We start from the raw sequence: 16,167 nt of genomic DNA, 5'->3' as shown, positions 1-16,167 counted from the left end.
ATTTTATAGCCCTTAGAATAATTCACAACTAATATTTTTGGTGATCATTTCATTATTGCCTATTGCCCCACTAGGCTGTGTACTTTATGGGCACAAATACCATGTCTTTTTTTGTTGTTGCTGAACATTGTATCTCTGGGCTTGGATCAGTGATTGCCTCAAAATAAACCCTCAGTAATACCTACTGAATACATGAATAATAGCTTCTATTTATTGAACACTTACTATGTGATAGGCATTCCGTTAAGCACTTTATAAACCTTTACCCCTCTTGGCAACCGTACAATGTGAATATTATTATTACATCCCATTTAAGGAAATAAAGTTAGAATGGTTAATAGACTGGTCCAAGTCCCCTCTAGCTGACTAGAATACAGATCCATTGGTCTGCAGCTCTGTGACCTAATACCCAGGTGATATTGCCTGTCCTGTCCCGCTACAGTTAAAAAGGCTTTGTCCTTTGGTAAGGAGCTGGCCATGACCTCTCTACCTTAGACTGGAACCCTCCCACCCCTCGCCTGTGATGGCCCTTCCCTTCTTCCTCCTCCAGCACTACTAATGATTTCAGTACCCAATTCTACAGGATTGTTGTGAAGATCCTGTGAACTCATAGATGTAAAAGCTCTAGTCCTATACACTGTACACTGCACCATGGTTGTCAGATGCAAAGTTCCTTTTCAAAATTTGAACTCTTTTTTTCAAGTAATTAAACCACTTTGATTATTATTTGTTCTTTCGTACTTCAGGCTGCTTGTTACTGTTAACCCCTCTACATCCCATCCTCCATCACTCTCTTCTCCCTTTGCCACAAGTTAACATCGTCCCATTCTTCAAACGTTAGGTCACAGGGTAAAACTCCTCCATGAAGATCCCACGCCAGAGAAAGAAAGGCAGTATTTGGGTCAAATAGTCTTGGGTAGAGGGAAAATAATTTGAGGCTAAAGAGTCGTTTGCTGACCTGGACATTCCTAGAGTAGCTCTGTAGACATTCCATCTGAAGATGATGGGATGTTTTCTTGCTTTGTAAGAGACAGCCTTTCCCAAGCCCAGGGGTGCTCTAATGCTGGAGACTGAGGCTGGCAACCAACTTTCCCGCTCTGAGGCTCAGTGATCTTGGATTTGCCCATATGGAGTGCTCTGACCATCTACACCTTCTGTGCTTTTGCTTGCTCATTTTGTATGTAGTTTAGAGCAGTTCAGTTTTTTTTTTTTTTTTTTTTCCTGGAGGCTTGAGGAAAGGGAATAACTACTGTAGGGCCACCTCTTAGGGTCGTGTAGTTGCATCCTGCACAAGTGTGCCCTGCTGAGGGCATGAGTGGTGCTAAAATCCAGCTTGTGCTTTGCTTGCTGAGCTGTGTGCCTGTCACTGTCTGTGTCTGTTCAGGGGAAGAGGCACTTATTTCTAAGTGCATAAGAGGGCCAGGTAAGGTAGTTCAGGCTCCTCTCCACATTTAGACATGTGTGTATGTGTGCACATACATGTGTTTACTGTCTGTAACATTACATTTGAGAATTCAGATCAAATAACCAGAGGCTTTATACTACCAGCAGTGATATGATTCTTCCAGAATTTCAGATGCAAATTCTCACATATTCTGTGGTTTGTCTCTTTGTTCTCCCTGGTGTACCCCTTTCCTCCCTCCCTCTCTGGCTTTAAGTTGATGGTACATTATCACCATTGAGTGTTCATGACCTTGCTTTCTCTTTCTTTTAAAATTTTATTTATGATTTTAATTCCAATTCTCTACTCTTATTAAGTATGTTTCATAAACATTTTTTATGTGTATATTTTTGCAAAATGCAGGTTGTCATTTTGTGTCCAAGTCTTTATACTATAGAAATTGTTTAGTGTTATAAATCTCATTCTTATTTTTTTCACTCTGCACAATGTTTTTAAGATATAGCTGTTTTTAAATTTTCTATTGTTTTACCCACCTCTCTAATTCTCTTCAGTCTTCTTCTTTACATGGCTTATGAAGGTAAGGTGCAGTTGAAATATTCCCTTCTCTGGGAAGTTTTCCCTCATTCTTCCAATGTTATTAGGCTCCCTCTTCTGGGCTCCCAAAGCATTTTCATTCTTCTCTTATTGTAATAATGATCTCATTTTGCAATTAAAGCATCTGTGTTGAGCTCTCCATGGAAGAGACTGACATATATATATTTATGCAATTCTAGCACTTAAGATAGCTCTTGGAACATATATTCTCAACAAATGTGTGAATGTATGAATAATAATGATAGTAGCTAACATATATTAAGCATGAACTATGTGTCAGACACTGTTCTAAGTGTTTCATATCTATTGAATCATGTAGTTCTCAAATACCATTAAACTGAGGGTTAGGGCTTCAGCATATGAATTTGGAGGGAGGAGGGACACAGACATGAGGTCCATAACATCCAGCTTAACCCAGTAGGACACCACTCTTTCCAGGGCATAGCGATTGGCTTAGGGATGGTTGTACAACCCAAGCCTATTCAATCAGGACCATTAAAAAGAGGGAATCTTGGACTATCTGCTTGAGTAACCAGATGAAGAATAATCTTTTCCTGTTTGATGTGTAGCAGAGAGAATATAAGCCTGAAGCCTAAAGTGGCTATAACATGGAGATTATACACTGAACTCCTGAATCAATGCCTGAAGCCAACTCTATCCCTGGACTTTTCATTTTAATAAGCTACTATAATGTGAGCTCTGTGAGGACAAGGACTTCACTTCTGTGGTAACTTCAGTGCTTAGAACAATGTTCACCACTCAGTAGGGTTCGGTAAGTATTTCCTGAATAAATACCAGGTATAACAATTCTTTTCCCCTCCTTAAGCCAATTTATGTGATGTTTCCTGTTGCTTGCAATCAGAGGAGTCCTAACTGATAAATACCCATGGCAGACATTATTAATCAGTGATGACAATTTTTGTAGCCAAACTTAGGTGCAAATTTTGAATCCTTTTCATTATGATGCTCCAGGCAGACATTCTCAATCATTACAATTAGCAGGCAAGATGGCACTCCAAAATCTACATTAGCTTTCCATCTCCCTTCTGATTTATTGGAAAAGCAACTAACTTGGGACCTTAACTACATCTTTAAAAATCCCTTCATTTCTTCCTTTCAACATAACTTAATCATGAGAGTGAGATGCCATCACGTACATGTATCCCTCCCACACTCTTGGGGAGAGGGTGCCATAGGGCATGTAACACCAGGGGGTGGGAATCTTGGGAGCCCTTCCTAGAATCCTGCCTCCTACAGAATCCGTGGTCTAGCCCAAATTCTTTGTTGTACAGATGGAAAAACTGAGGCTGGCACAGCTGGAATTAAGACTCTAGGTCTTCAGCTTCCAGCTCTGGTGCTCTTTGAGGTCATTGATTGTAGAGCTATTGTTGAGCCTTTTTTCAGGTCTGTGTGGACTCTGAACTTGTGGGAAAAACCTCTGTGCTTTGGTTATCTTTGCATCGTTCTCTGCTCTCCAACTTGCACTGCACCCAGCAGACAGATATACAATAAATGTTTTTTGGAGTTGATTTGACTAAGGATCCATGGGTTAATTTTTAGTAATTTGAAGGCTGAAGTGAACTGATCTAATGTCTGATACCAAACCAGTGAGGGATTCAGACACAGAAGTGAGCCTTATAGGACTTCGATGAAATATTAATAGAGTTCCTGTCAATGACAGTAGTATCTCTTCTTCCAGCAGTAGCTGTGACCTTTATGAGTTAAGAGGCACCCTGGGGACCTTTCCTATAGGGCTGGGCCCCCTGCTTTTCAGCTACCGAAGCCACTCACCAATGATGGTCATGCTGGGGCTTGTGGAAGAGCATGATGAATAGCTGAAAAGGATGCTCGAAATGTCAGCTAATGCCCCAAAAGTGATTCACTTGGGAATCTGCTGGGTTCATAAGAAGCTTTCACTTCCCAGCTGTTTCAAGACATTTGAATAGACTTTGTTCTTCTTCTCATAGTGCAGGCTTATTAATATGAAATATGTATCTATCTGAACTGATGGGCCAGAAAATAGACTTATGTGGGAAATATAGCTATAAAATATTTTATCTATAAAATAGTCCAACTTCCCTGGACTATATTTTTAACAAGAAAGAATTTTTCTGAGTTTCGGATACCTATACAATTTGTTGGAAAAGAGTCAATTTCATGGGGACCATCAAATTCTGAGCTTAATTCCTTAGACCAGCATATTACCTGAAAAAATGTAGACTTCTGAAGAATAACAAGGCCAAAGAGTGATTTGTAGAGTGAGGGACAGATACAGGGCAAGAAGGAAAAGTTTTTTCCAAAAAATGTAGGATTCTGGAAGGCACATTTGATTAGTTACTGTATGAGTTTTCTACTGCCGTATGGCAAGTTAACCCCAAACTTAGTGACTTAAAATAAGGAACATTTATTATATCACAGTTTCCATGGGTCAAGAATCCAGATGTGGCTTAGCTGAGAAGCTAAGCTGAGCTTCTGGCTCAGGGTCTCTTACAGGCTGCTATCTAGGTGTTAGCCAGGTCTGTGGTCTTATCTCAAGGCTCTGCTGGGGGAATGTCTTCTTCCAAACTCACATGGCTTTGGCCAGAGACATCAGTTCTTTGCCACATAGATGTTTCTGTAGGAAACTCACAACATGGCAGCTGGCTGCCCTCCGAGGGAGAGTGGGAGAAAGAGAGAGAGAAAGGGGAGAGAGAGACACACACAGAGAGACAGACAGAGATTGAGAGTGGAAGCCAGAGTCTTTTCCTAATCCTAATCTTGCTAATCTCAGCGTCTCATTACTTTCTCAATATTCTGTTCACTATAAAGGAGTCACTATGTCCTACTTATGCTCAAGGGGTCAAGGGGAGGAGATTACACAGGCCGTGCATACCAGGAGGAAGAAATCACTGGAGACTGTCTCAGAGGTTGCCTATCACAGGCACAGAAAGTGATGGAAAAGTCCCTTTTGATGTTGGACCTTATCATAGCCTTCTGTCACTTAGGCAGGCATTAACCAGGCCCAATTCTCAACAAGGTCCAGAATGAGGCTTACCATAATGCCAGAGCCAAGTCTTTTTGTGACTGTGCAGTTTGAGCAGAGATCTCCTTCAGCAGGGCACTTTCTCATCACTGATGTAGTAGAGATGGAGGTAAGGTGCTGTGCAAGTTCAGGGGTATTCGTATCATTTCCAGCAGAGAGATCAGGCAAGACTTCCTATGGGAGACTACATTTATAATGAAATTTGAAAGGAAGAGAGGATAGTGTGGAGAGCAGAGCTGGGATGGGAGGAAAGGACATTCCAAGAGGAGGATCATGTGGACAGAGCCCCAGAGGTGGGGAAGAGCAGGCTGTGTCTTGAGGAAGCCATGCTGTAGGTCAATGCTGAAGGTCAGTGAGATATTATTAAAGGGACTTGGAATGCAGCTTCCCTCCACATCTCCTCCATTGTTCCTTCATGCTCTCTCCAAGTCACACCAGATACTTACTCTCTGTGGAAGCACAACCTCATAATTCACACAGTTTAATGTCTCCATGTTTGTTTCAGGGAAATGACTTTAGCTCACTCAAATCTCCTATGTCAAAGAGGAATTACCAACGTTTGTACAACAAGTTCTTTAATATATTCACTGCCCAATATATTATATGACTATTAAAGTCTGAAAGCTTGGCTTCTCCAAGTCTGGTTTTCCTTAATGATTCTAGGGCTAATTGTATGTGAAGGCAGCCAAGTTCATGGATAATTTCAGAAAGGACCCACAGCCCACTTGGTTAAAAACAAAATATCTAAATTTCCATCACTCTAATAAATCTGTTGTGTTAAAGCGTAAGTTCTAGAAGGCTTTTGTCAAAATGCAAATGACAATCCCATATCAAAGATTCTTTCATTTCTCAGCTGGGAGTTACTCACAGTAAAGTAGTTACCTGCTCGTTGATGTCAGGGGAGAGGGCAGAATACAGAGAAGGCAGGACCAGCTGAGGCATCACACTGTAAGGGATGCATAGGCATCAGGACACCTGAGGGCAGAGGGAGGAGGGCACCAACAGTGGAGGCCACAGCGAGAATCCTATGAGGTCAGAGCTGGAGGAGCCTAAGAGTTTACGATGACCATTTTTATTTTGTAGGTGAGGAATCTCTACGGAGGAGAACCGAGTTGGTGTATATGGCATGACAGGCCAGTGGGGGAGCAGGAGCTGGAACGCAGGGTTCCTGAAGATGAAACTGAGTGACCAGCTCCCATTGTGCTCAAGTCTAAGTGACCTTCCCAGATCCTTCTCCTCAGAATCAACCTCTCTCTGCCCCATGCCCTTTGCCCTCTTGCCTTTTGCCTACACCTTTACTTGGCCAACCTCAATCTACCTTGTATTAAAATGATGTGCACAGGAATTTATCTTTCCCCAAATAAATGGACATCTATCACTTGTGGTCCAGTATTCAGTCTCTCTTCTTTTAGTAAGAGTGCCCTAAGTTTCCCCTGGGAAACCATTCTGCTCATTTTATTTTGCGCTTGGGAATGATTGGCTCTATCTGCAGTCAGAAGCATGATCACTCCTCCCCTAAGCCATTGTTTCAGAGAGGGGCACACAATCCAAGCAGAGCCAGTGAGCTCTGAGGAGATATTTTCTGGGATTCATGGAAAGAAAGGCTTTCTGTCCATCACCATATTTGGTCACGTGAGGCTTGGAGCTGCTACAGCCATTTACCATCAGGAAGGAGACCAGCTTGAGGCTGAGGACGACTCATGACAGAGGCAGAGCTGAGAGATGCAAAGAAACGATGTCTGGATTTTATTATTTGAGCCTTTGGATCAAACTCAAACAGAACCCATTTCAATCCTTGGAGTATTTATCTATTTGAGCCAACAACCTAAAGTGATCCCACTCAGGTCTTCCTCTCAAAAACTAGCAAACAATGAATGAATGCTCACCTAACATCTGCAAAGCTAAATGTGCTAAAGAGCTCCTTCCAAAAATAATAGACCCTTGCAAAGGCAAATTTTATTCTTCAAACCAGATGGTAGAAACTTCCTTTTTACTCTAAAATGGTGCCTCTTTGAGCTTAAGAAAATCTTAACACAGGGCTTTTAGGAGGGATTATATAAGAAGAATTTTCATAGTGTATTTGACTACATTTTCTCAAAGAATTCTAACAATCATTTTGATAGGTTATTATAAATGAGAACATGACCACCCTGTGAGATTTAGATATGGGACTGTTGACAAGTGCTCCAGACACCAATGGCCTGGGGCCTATTCCCCAGTGTAGACAGTGGTTTAGGTACATTATTCAGACTGACTCTGGCTCTCATTATTGTTATGAATAAGTTGTTATAAAAATATAGACTCCAGACCTCCTATGTCTGACTCAGTTAAAATTTCACTTGTTAAAAAGGGAAGATAAGAATGTTCTCTAAATGAACAAATCATCACACACTTACTTAACTGTTGCATACAGAAGGCTAGGTATCCTCTTTAAAGATGGTTGACTTTAGCCTCTTGAATCATCTCTCTAAGCACCCAAAATCTACCTAATGAACACTTTCAGGAAGTAAACTCTGACTTCCTTTTACCTTCCTTGTGAAAGGCCCTTTATCTCACATTTTTGAGTGTGGTTGAACCATATCCTCTTTGATGCAATGACTTTGGCCTCTTCAGCTAAGTTCTGGATTGGCTGTGACACTAATGCTAGATTGTAGGCTCCATGAAGGGAGAAGTCATGTCTGTCTTGCTCATTTTTATGTCCCCACTCAACTCAGAATCAGACACAGAGTGTCCATTTCAAAAACATTTGTTGAAGAAATGAATTTCTGAAAATTGATTAAGGAATGTCAAGTAAGATTGAAAGTTGAGTTGGGATGATTAAGTAAGATTTCTGTAATATAATCATAGACATGAGTTGAAAAGGAATGTTAAAAATCAGAGGTGCAACGAGCTGTAGTGGAAAGAAAATAGAATAATACAAAAACCCCTAAACGCCCATCTTTGCTTGAGATTTCCTGGCTGAGGGATTTGGAAAGCCCTTTGACTACCTTAAGTATCATTTTCTTCAACAACACAGGGTGAATTCATAGAGTTGCTGTGAGGGTCAGACAAGATGGTGTATGTAAAATCTTTTGCACAGTTTTGGACACTCTACATATCTCTGGTGCAGAAATTAGGGAAAGGAAATGGTAATTCTAATGTGAGTTGAAGGAGAGCATTTGACGTGGAAACTAGCCAAGTAGAGGGCCCTTCCTTGATCAGCCGACTCTAATTTATTGGGAGATCTTAAGGTCTTATCTGGTACATTCACCAGTTGATGTCACAGTGTCTTCTATATTGATAATAAGAGTTTTAAGGGGCATTGGTGGTAGGGGGTGCTTATAAAGAGCTTCTGGAACTATCTGGGTGTGTGCGGGGGAAAGGGGCCCTGGAAAAAGAGGAAGCTTACAAATCCCATTTCTGAAGTCTTAGTTTAATCTTAAAAAAGTAATTCTCAAGCTCTGGAGACTAAATAGGGATGCTGTAAAAGATTTCAGTGACTCATAAAGGACAGAGGACATGACGGATGTTTCTGGAGTTTTATATAATTTTGAATTTCTGTGACACAGGGATAGATATGGGCTGCAGCATAGTTTAGTAGATAAGATCTAAACTTTGGAGTCTAACATACTCCTGTATTAGATTCAAATACAGCTTACATCTCTGTCAGTGCAATCCTAGGTGTCTCTGAAGATCAGTTTTTTCATCTGTAAAATGGGCAGTATATTAACTTTTGGTTATTAAACACATACCATGTGCCAGGACTTGTGTGAGGCTCTTTACATACATATCAGATTTAATTGAAAGTATCAACCTTATGCAGTGGTAGTGAGATCAAGTAAAACCATGCACATAAAGTACGTATTCCAGGCACATAGTAACTATTCAGTAAATGGTTGTTATAATTATTATCATTATTGGTTATTATTACAGAATTTTAGATTTCAGGTTTGGGGTTATTGTAGGTTGTGGTTAAGCTTGAAACTGAACTTTTTATAATAACAATCTCTTACCTTCTTATAATCTTCCTTATGCTTGTCAGACCCCTGAGAATGTATTGGGGCTCAGTTCTCTGAGTCTTCAGTCCGGATTTGTTAATCAGAGCCCACTTCTTTCTGAAGGATGTGAGAGGCATCCTGGCCAGGAGAAGATGCAATTCCAATAATTCTGGAATGTCATGACAGGTCCAATTGCCACACAGAGACTCATCTACCAAGAAAGGAAGAGGGAATAAAGGATTGATCTGGATTTGCTTTAGACTAGATGTTTATAAGATTCTTAGTGTCCTGAAGAGTTGAGCAGCCTTGCCTCTAGATGATGCTATGGGTTGAACTGTGTTCCCCCTCAAACTTCATGTGTTGAAGTCCTAACCCCCAGTACATCAGAATGTGACCTTATTTGGAGATAAGGTCTTCAAAGAGACTTTAATCAAATTAAAATGAGGTCATTAAGGTGGGTCCTAATTCAATATGATTGGTGTTCTTATAAAAAGGGGAGATTTGGAGACAGACACATACACAGAGAAAACACCATGTGAACATGAGGACAGCCATCTGTGAGGCAAGGAGAGAAGCCTGGGACAGATCTTTCTCTCACAACTTAGAAGGAACCAATCCTGCCAACATCTTGATTTCAGACTCTAGCCTCCAGAACTGTGAGACAATAAATTTCTGTTGTTTAAGCTACTCAATTTGTGATAGTTGTTACAGCAACCCTATCAAACGAATATAGTTAGGAACATGTTGGCTCTTTGAAGGCCATTGGTAGTATCCTGATGGGGTGAAATGGTCAGGGAAAGGTGATGCATAGGTATGACCAGCCATTCTTGAAACAGAAGTGGATCACACCTGGAATTCACTTCCACTCTTTGGGTAAACATAAGCTGGGATTCCAGAAAGTGTTTACAAGGTTCATTTCCCTTAGGCGAGGGAGAAAGCTGACTCATATTATGGTAGTAAATAATGACAGTAATGCGTGTTTTCAAGGACTAGGAATTCACCAAAATAAGTAGATTCTGTGAAACAGCCAGCCTGAATCATCGGATACTTTTTAAAGAAATAAAGACATTTAGCATCCACAATAACTGGAGCAGGGTAAGTAGCATGCTTCCTAGTAGAATTCATTAAATCACTTGTGTATATTTATTTATTTATTTATTACATCTTTATTGGAGTATAATTGCTTTACAATGGTGTGTTAGTTTCTGCTGAATAACAAAGTGAATCAGCTATACATATAAATATATCCCCATATATCCTCCCTCTTGCGTCTCCCTCCCACCCGCCATATCCCACCCCTCTAGGTGGTCACAAAGCACCGAGCTGATCTCCCTGTGCTATGCGGCTGCTTCCCACTAGCTATCTATTTTACATTTGGTAGTATATATATGTCCCTGCCAATCTCTCAATTCGTCCCAGTTTACCCTTCCCCCTCCCCGTGTCCTCAAGTCCATTCTCTACGTCTGTGTCTTTACTCCTGTCCTGCCCCTAGGTTCTTCAGAACCTTTTGGGTTTTTTTTTTAGATTCCATATATATGTGTTAGCATACGGTATTTGTTTTTCTCTTTCTGACTTACTTCACTCTGTATAACAGACTCTACGTCCATCCACCTCACTACAAATAACTCAATTTCGTTTCTTTTTATGGCTGAGTAATATTCCATTCTATATATGTGCCACATCTTCTTTATCCATTCATCTGTCGATGGACACTTAAGTTGCTTCCATGTCCTGGCTATTGTAAATAGAGTTGCAATGAACATTGTGGTACATGACTCTTTTTGAATTATGGTTTTCTCAGGGTATATGCCCAGTAGTGGGATTGCTGGGTCACATGGTAGTTCTATTTTTAGTTTTTTAAGGAACCTCCATACTGTTCTCCATAGTGGCTGTATCAATTTACATTCCCACCAACAGTGCAAGAGGGTTCCCTTTTCTCCACACCCTCTCCAGCATTTATTGTTTGTAGATTTTTTGATGATGGTCTGACTGGTGTGAGGTGATACCTCATTATAGTTTTGATTTGCATTTCTCTAATGATTAGTGATGTTGAGCATCCTTTCATGTGTTTGTTGGCAATCTGTATATCTTCTTTTTATCCTTACTTTTGTTCTATTTATAATGTGTCTTTTTTCCCTCTGTATGCATTTAAGATTTCCCCTTTATTCCTGGTTTTGATTAATTTGATTATGATGTGCCTTGCTGTAGCTTTTTCATGTTTCTTTTGCTTGGAATTTCTTGTGATTCTTGAATGTGTGGTTTTATAGTTTCATCACATTTACAAAATGTTCAAAAACATTTTGTATATCAACCCTGTTTCTCCTGTCCTTCAGGAATTCCAATTACACATACATAAGCCTTCTTAAAGTTGCTCCACAGTTCACTGATGTGTTGTTCATTTATCTCTTTGAGTCACTTTTCTATTATTTTGGATAGTTTCTATTGCTAGGTCTTCAAGATCACTAATCACTTCTTTTGGAATATCTAATCTGTAGTTACTCCCATCCAGTGAAATTTTTTTAATCATCAGGCTCTATAGGATTTAGCTTGTCTTTCACATCTCTACTTGTCTTTTTTGAACATATGGAGGATTGTTATAATAATTGCTTTAATGTCCTTGGCCAATTCTGACATTTTTGGCAGTTTTGGTCAGTTTTGTCCATTGATTTTTCTTCTACTTATGGCATGTTTTCCTGATTTTTGTATGTATGGTAATTTTTGATTGGATGCCAGGCATTGTGAATTTTACCATGTGTGTTGCTAGGTATTTTCATATACTTATAAATATTCTTGAGCTTTGTTCTGGAGTACAATTAAGTTACTTGGAAATTGTTTGATTCTTTTGAGTCTTGCTTTGTAGATTTGTTGGTTGTAACTGGAGCTGAGTTCAGTATAGAGCTAATCATTTGCACTACTGAGGCAAGTCCTTTCTGTGTGTTCTACCCAGCGCATTATGAATCTTGAGGTTTTCTAGTCTGTCTGGTGAGAACAGGCACTACTCCCAGCCTTATGTGAGCATCAAGCACTATTATCTGTAATTATTTCCTTCCCTACCTCAAATTGTTTCCGCATGTGTATGTACCGATTAGTACTCAGCTAAATAATTGGACCCTCTGCAGATCTTGGGGTTCTTTCTCTTTACAATGAACTTCCTTCAACATTCTGTCCTGCAAACTTTAGTTGCCTTGCTCTCATCAAATTTTCAGCTCCATTTCCTTTAGGAAGTCCACTAAACATTTCCTGAGTACTCCCTCTCTGCACTGTGGTCTAGGAACCTTCTTAACACAGAAAGCTGGGGAAATTTTGGGTTTATTTTTTTCTTGCTTCTCAGGAACCACTGTCCTTTATTGCTTGATGCACAGTGTCTTGCAAAGTAGTATTTCATATATTTTGTCCAATTTTTATTGTTTCAGGCAGGAGGGTAAATCCAGTCCCTGTTACTCTATCGTGGGCAGAAGTGGGAGTTCTGGAAGAGACTTTTATTGGATGAATAAGACCTATGCTTTAAAGTTGTACAAATTATATTGTATCCAATTATATTGTATTCAAAGCAACTTTGAAGCTTTATCTTATACCACCTGCAATGACAAGCGGACAAGCTTTGAAGTTGGAAAGATCTAGATTTGAATCTTGGAACTGCCATTTAATAGGTATGTGATTTAGGGCAAGAAATGTAAGTTCCCTCAACCTCGGTTTAATCTTTGATAAAATGAGATGGAAAAAAATTTACCTTAAACACACAGGAGTCTATGCATTATTTTTTTTTTATAGCAGAAATTTGGCAATAGATAGGGTGATACTAAAACAAATCAGAGTTAATCTATAGTTTGTATTTCTGTGAAACACCTAATAAGAATGAGAGAGAACTATATGTATTCTTAGGAAAAATGTTAACAACATACTGTTAAGTGAGTAAAGCAGAAAAACAAGTGGAGTGTGAACTGAATTTTAATTAAAAAATTCTGTGTGTGTGTGTATGTGTGTGTGTTTGTGTGTTTATGTGAAGAAAACACCATCTGCAGGGATATATGAACAATTTAAGTAGGAAGTAGGAATAAGAAAAATAGAGAATCTCTTTTTTTTTTAAACTTTAAAAGGAGTTGTATTTAAAAAATAATGGATACATATTAATTTATTTTTGCAATAAAAATGAATAACAAGAGAAACAAAGTTCAAGAGAGATAATAGATGCACCTGGTGCAATTCACACCATCAACGTCCAGTAGCCAACAAGCACCAGGAGCACATATGTAGTCAAGTAAAGTTAGGCTTATTTCATAATAAGGAAACACACATCCCAGAGGGACCAGAGTGTTGGATAAGAGGAGATTGGGAAGGCCTCTTGTAGGATTTAGGCTTGTGCTGGGTGATTCTAAGAAGGATTTAGGAAGTGGAGGTGAGTTCTCTTTTGAGTGTTTTTAGGAATTCGGTGGTTGAATATTTTGGTAATTTATACGTAAGAGGTGAGAAAATTAAAGTGGATAAAGGAGGAGTATTTACTCATTTTAGTTGGAAGAGGGGAATGTTTAGCTATTTTTTTTTTTGTTGCTAAGAGTACTTGTCCCTGTTTTATTTCAGACAAACTTAGAGTGGCCTTTTTTTCTGTCTTGGCCCATCTCAGTCATGGAGTGGCCTTGTCTATTTATTGCTCATATTCTGTAACGGTTGTTTATTTTCAGTTGGGAGCATTATAGCTAATATATCAGCTATCATCTCCAGGGCCATTTTATGATTTCTCCATACCATCAATAATTTCCTCTCTCCATTTATAGTTTATTTTGCTGATGATAAGATGACTTTACCCAATCTTAGAGTTAATTATGCTGGCATATTGGCTCTAATCCTATAGATTTTACTGTGGTCCTCATATTCCAGAATAATGCACAGCTAAATAAGAAAAAGTGTAATTTGCTTTATTCACAGGACTTTTGTCTTTAGATTTTCTTCCCAGGCTAGTAGGCTGATTGCCCACCAAATGAATTCTCCTTAGACAGAGCTCATAGCTGAAGCCTATGGGATTACTACCTGTTCCCTTGAGTGTTTGTGACTATAGGCGCTGAGACAGGATCAAAGGAAACAACCTGTATTAGTTAGTTTTCTGCTGCAGGAGAGAGGAGCTTCCCAGAGGGGAAAGTTTTCATGTTGTAAATCTTAAGAGACTTCTTATTTGCTGTGTGTGTGTGTGTGTATGTGTGTGTGTGTGTGTGTGTGTGTGTGCATGTGATGAGATTGTTTTTGTAATATCTGTCACACCCATGTTGAAATAGTCCTTGTTAGTACTCATTACTTTTAACATTTACCTAGAGTTTAAGAGTACCAGGCACTATGATTTCTATGCATTATCTTATCTGTTCCTAACAAACAAGCAAACAAACACATTGAAAAGTCTCATGAGATATGTATTATTATGAGAAACAAGGTTTGAAAGCTCAATTAGCTTCCAGGAAGACACTTCTGGGGAGTGGCAGGGGTGGGATATAAACCACATTCCAAAAGATTCTAAATCCTGTGCACTTAAAAACTACTTTCTAGTGGAGCATGCAATTAAAGCAACATTCTACGTATGCAGATATTTAAATATATTGGGCTCCATCTAATATTACTGAATCAATATCTCCAGGACTGGGGTATAGTAATTTACACTTTAAAAAACTTCCCCTGGTCATTTGAATGCTGTTGTCCACAGATTGATATTTAGAGACAAGTGTAGGCTACATACTCACATAACTTCCAGTTAGAAAGCTGCCCATATTATTGTTTTTTATCATCATTCATCCACCCATCCATTCATTCAATATTTACAGAATACCTAATGTGTCTAAGGCTCTATACCAGATGTTAAAAGGTCATAGAAAGAAAGCATATTTCAATTGCCTTATAGATGATAGTGAAGGTCTTATATGTAAATAAATAATTTAGATAGGAAGTGATAAATAATAAATAATATTTATTGATACAAGTGAAGTGCTGTGGGTACTCAGTGGAAGAAGAAATTACTTCCAGGGGCAGAAAGTTGACAGGAAACAGTGCTGACCTGGGAAAACTTCAGGGAGAGACTGACTCTTGAATTGGTAGTAAGATTTGGGCATATGGCAATATTTTGTTTCACACGGTGAATGTACTGAATAACTGTATATGGCTTTCTGGCTTTGAAGAAGTAAGCGGCCATGTTATGAGAGGGCTTATGAAGAGGGCCTTGTGCCAAAGAACTGTGGATAGTCTCTAAGAGCTGTGAGTAGTCCCTGGCTGACGGCCAGCAAGAAGGTAGGAATCTGTCTTAAATGGCAAGGAGATGAATTTCGTCAATAAATGAGTGAGCTTGGAAGCAGATCCATCCCCAGTTGGGCCTCCAGATGAGTTCCCAGTTCTGGCTGACACCTTGATTGTAGCATCTCAGAGGATGCAGTTAAGTGATGTGCAGATTTCTGACCATAAAACTATAAGATAACAATTGTGTGTTTTTTAAGCCCTTAAATTTATGGAAATTTGTTATGCAGCAATAGACACAATTTGGAGTTACGATAATACAGATTTATTTCCCTATTGAGGAACAGTTACTTTCTTGGTCTTGTTTTTCAAAACAATGCTACAGTAAGCATCCTTACATATATGTTCTTACAGATTAAAACTTTTATTTCCATAGATCCATTTGCAAGGCTGAAATTCTGGATGGAAGATTCTTCTTTTAAAAAGATATTGCCAGATTCCTTCTGAAGTAAGGTAACACTTCAATTATCTATTAGCAAATGTGAGAGCATCCTTTCCCTTACATCATAGCAATTCATAGGCATTATCATTCTTTTTCAATTTTTGGCAGCCATATTGGTGGTTATCTCATTGTTACTTTAATTTTCAGCTCCATATTAATAGATTGAGCAACCTTTCCTATGTTGTTTGGCTCTTTGCTTTGATTTTTATTTGTTTACATCTTTATTGGAGTATAATTGCTTTACAATGTTGTGTTAGTCTCTGCTTTATAACAAAGTGAATCAGCTATACACATACATATATCCCCACATCTCCTCCCTCTTGCGTCTCCCTCCCACCCTCCCTATCCCACCCTTCTAGGTGGTCACAAAGCACCGAGCTGATCTCCCTGTGCTATGCATGTTTTGATTTCTTAAACATTGGCACTGTTAGTCTGGTTGTTTACAAGCACAGAGAACTAGAAA

At 39.1% G+C, this 16,167-nt stretch overlaps 1 long non-coding RNA gene across 1 annotated transcript; it reads left to right on the top strand.

The window, feature by feature from the left end:
• Positions 1-2,703: 2,703 nt before the first annotated feature.
• Positions 2,704-6,401, top strand: LOC132369976 (uncharacterized). The gene is made up of 2 exons (XR_009504502.1): positions 2,704-2,768; positions 6,102-6,401. It is a non-coding gene; the product is annotated as an uncharacterized LOC132369976 (long non-coding RNA).
• The last annotated feature ends 9,766 nt before the right edge of the window (positions 6,402-16,167 follow it).

This window comes from Balaenoptera ricei, chromosome 8, assembly GCF_028023285.1.
Source record: "Balaenoptera ricei isolate mBalRic1 chromosome 8, mBalRic1.hap2, whole genome shotgun sequence".
Lineage (NCBI taxonomy): Eukaryota > Metazoa > Chordata > Mammalia > Artiodactyla > Balaenopteridae > Balaenoptera > Balaenoptera ricei.
Note: the sequence above shows the minus strand (reverse complement) of the source record. Positions and strands in the feature narration are given on the sequence as shown.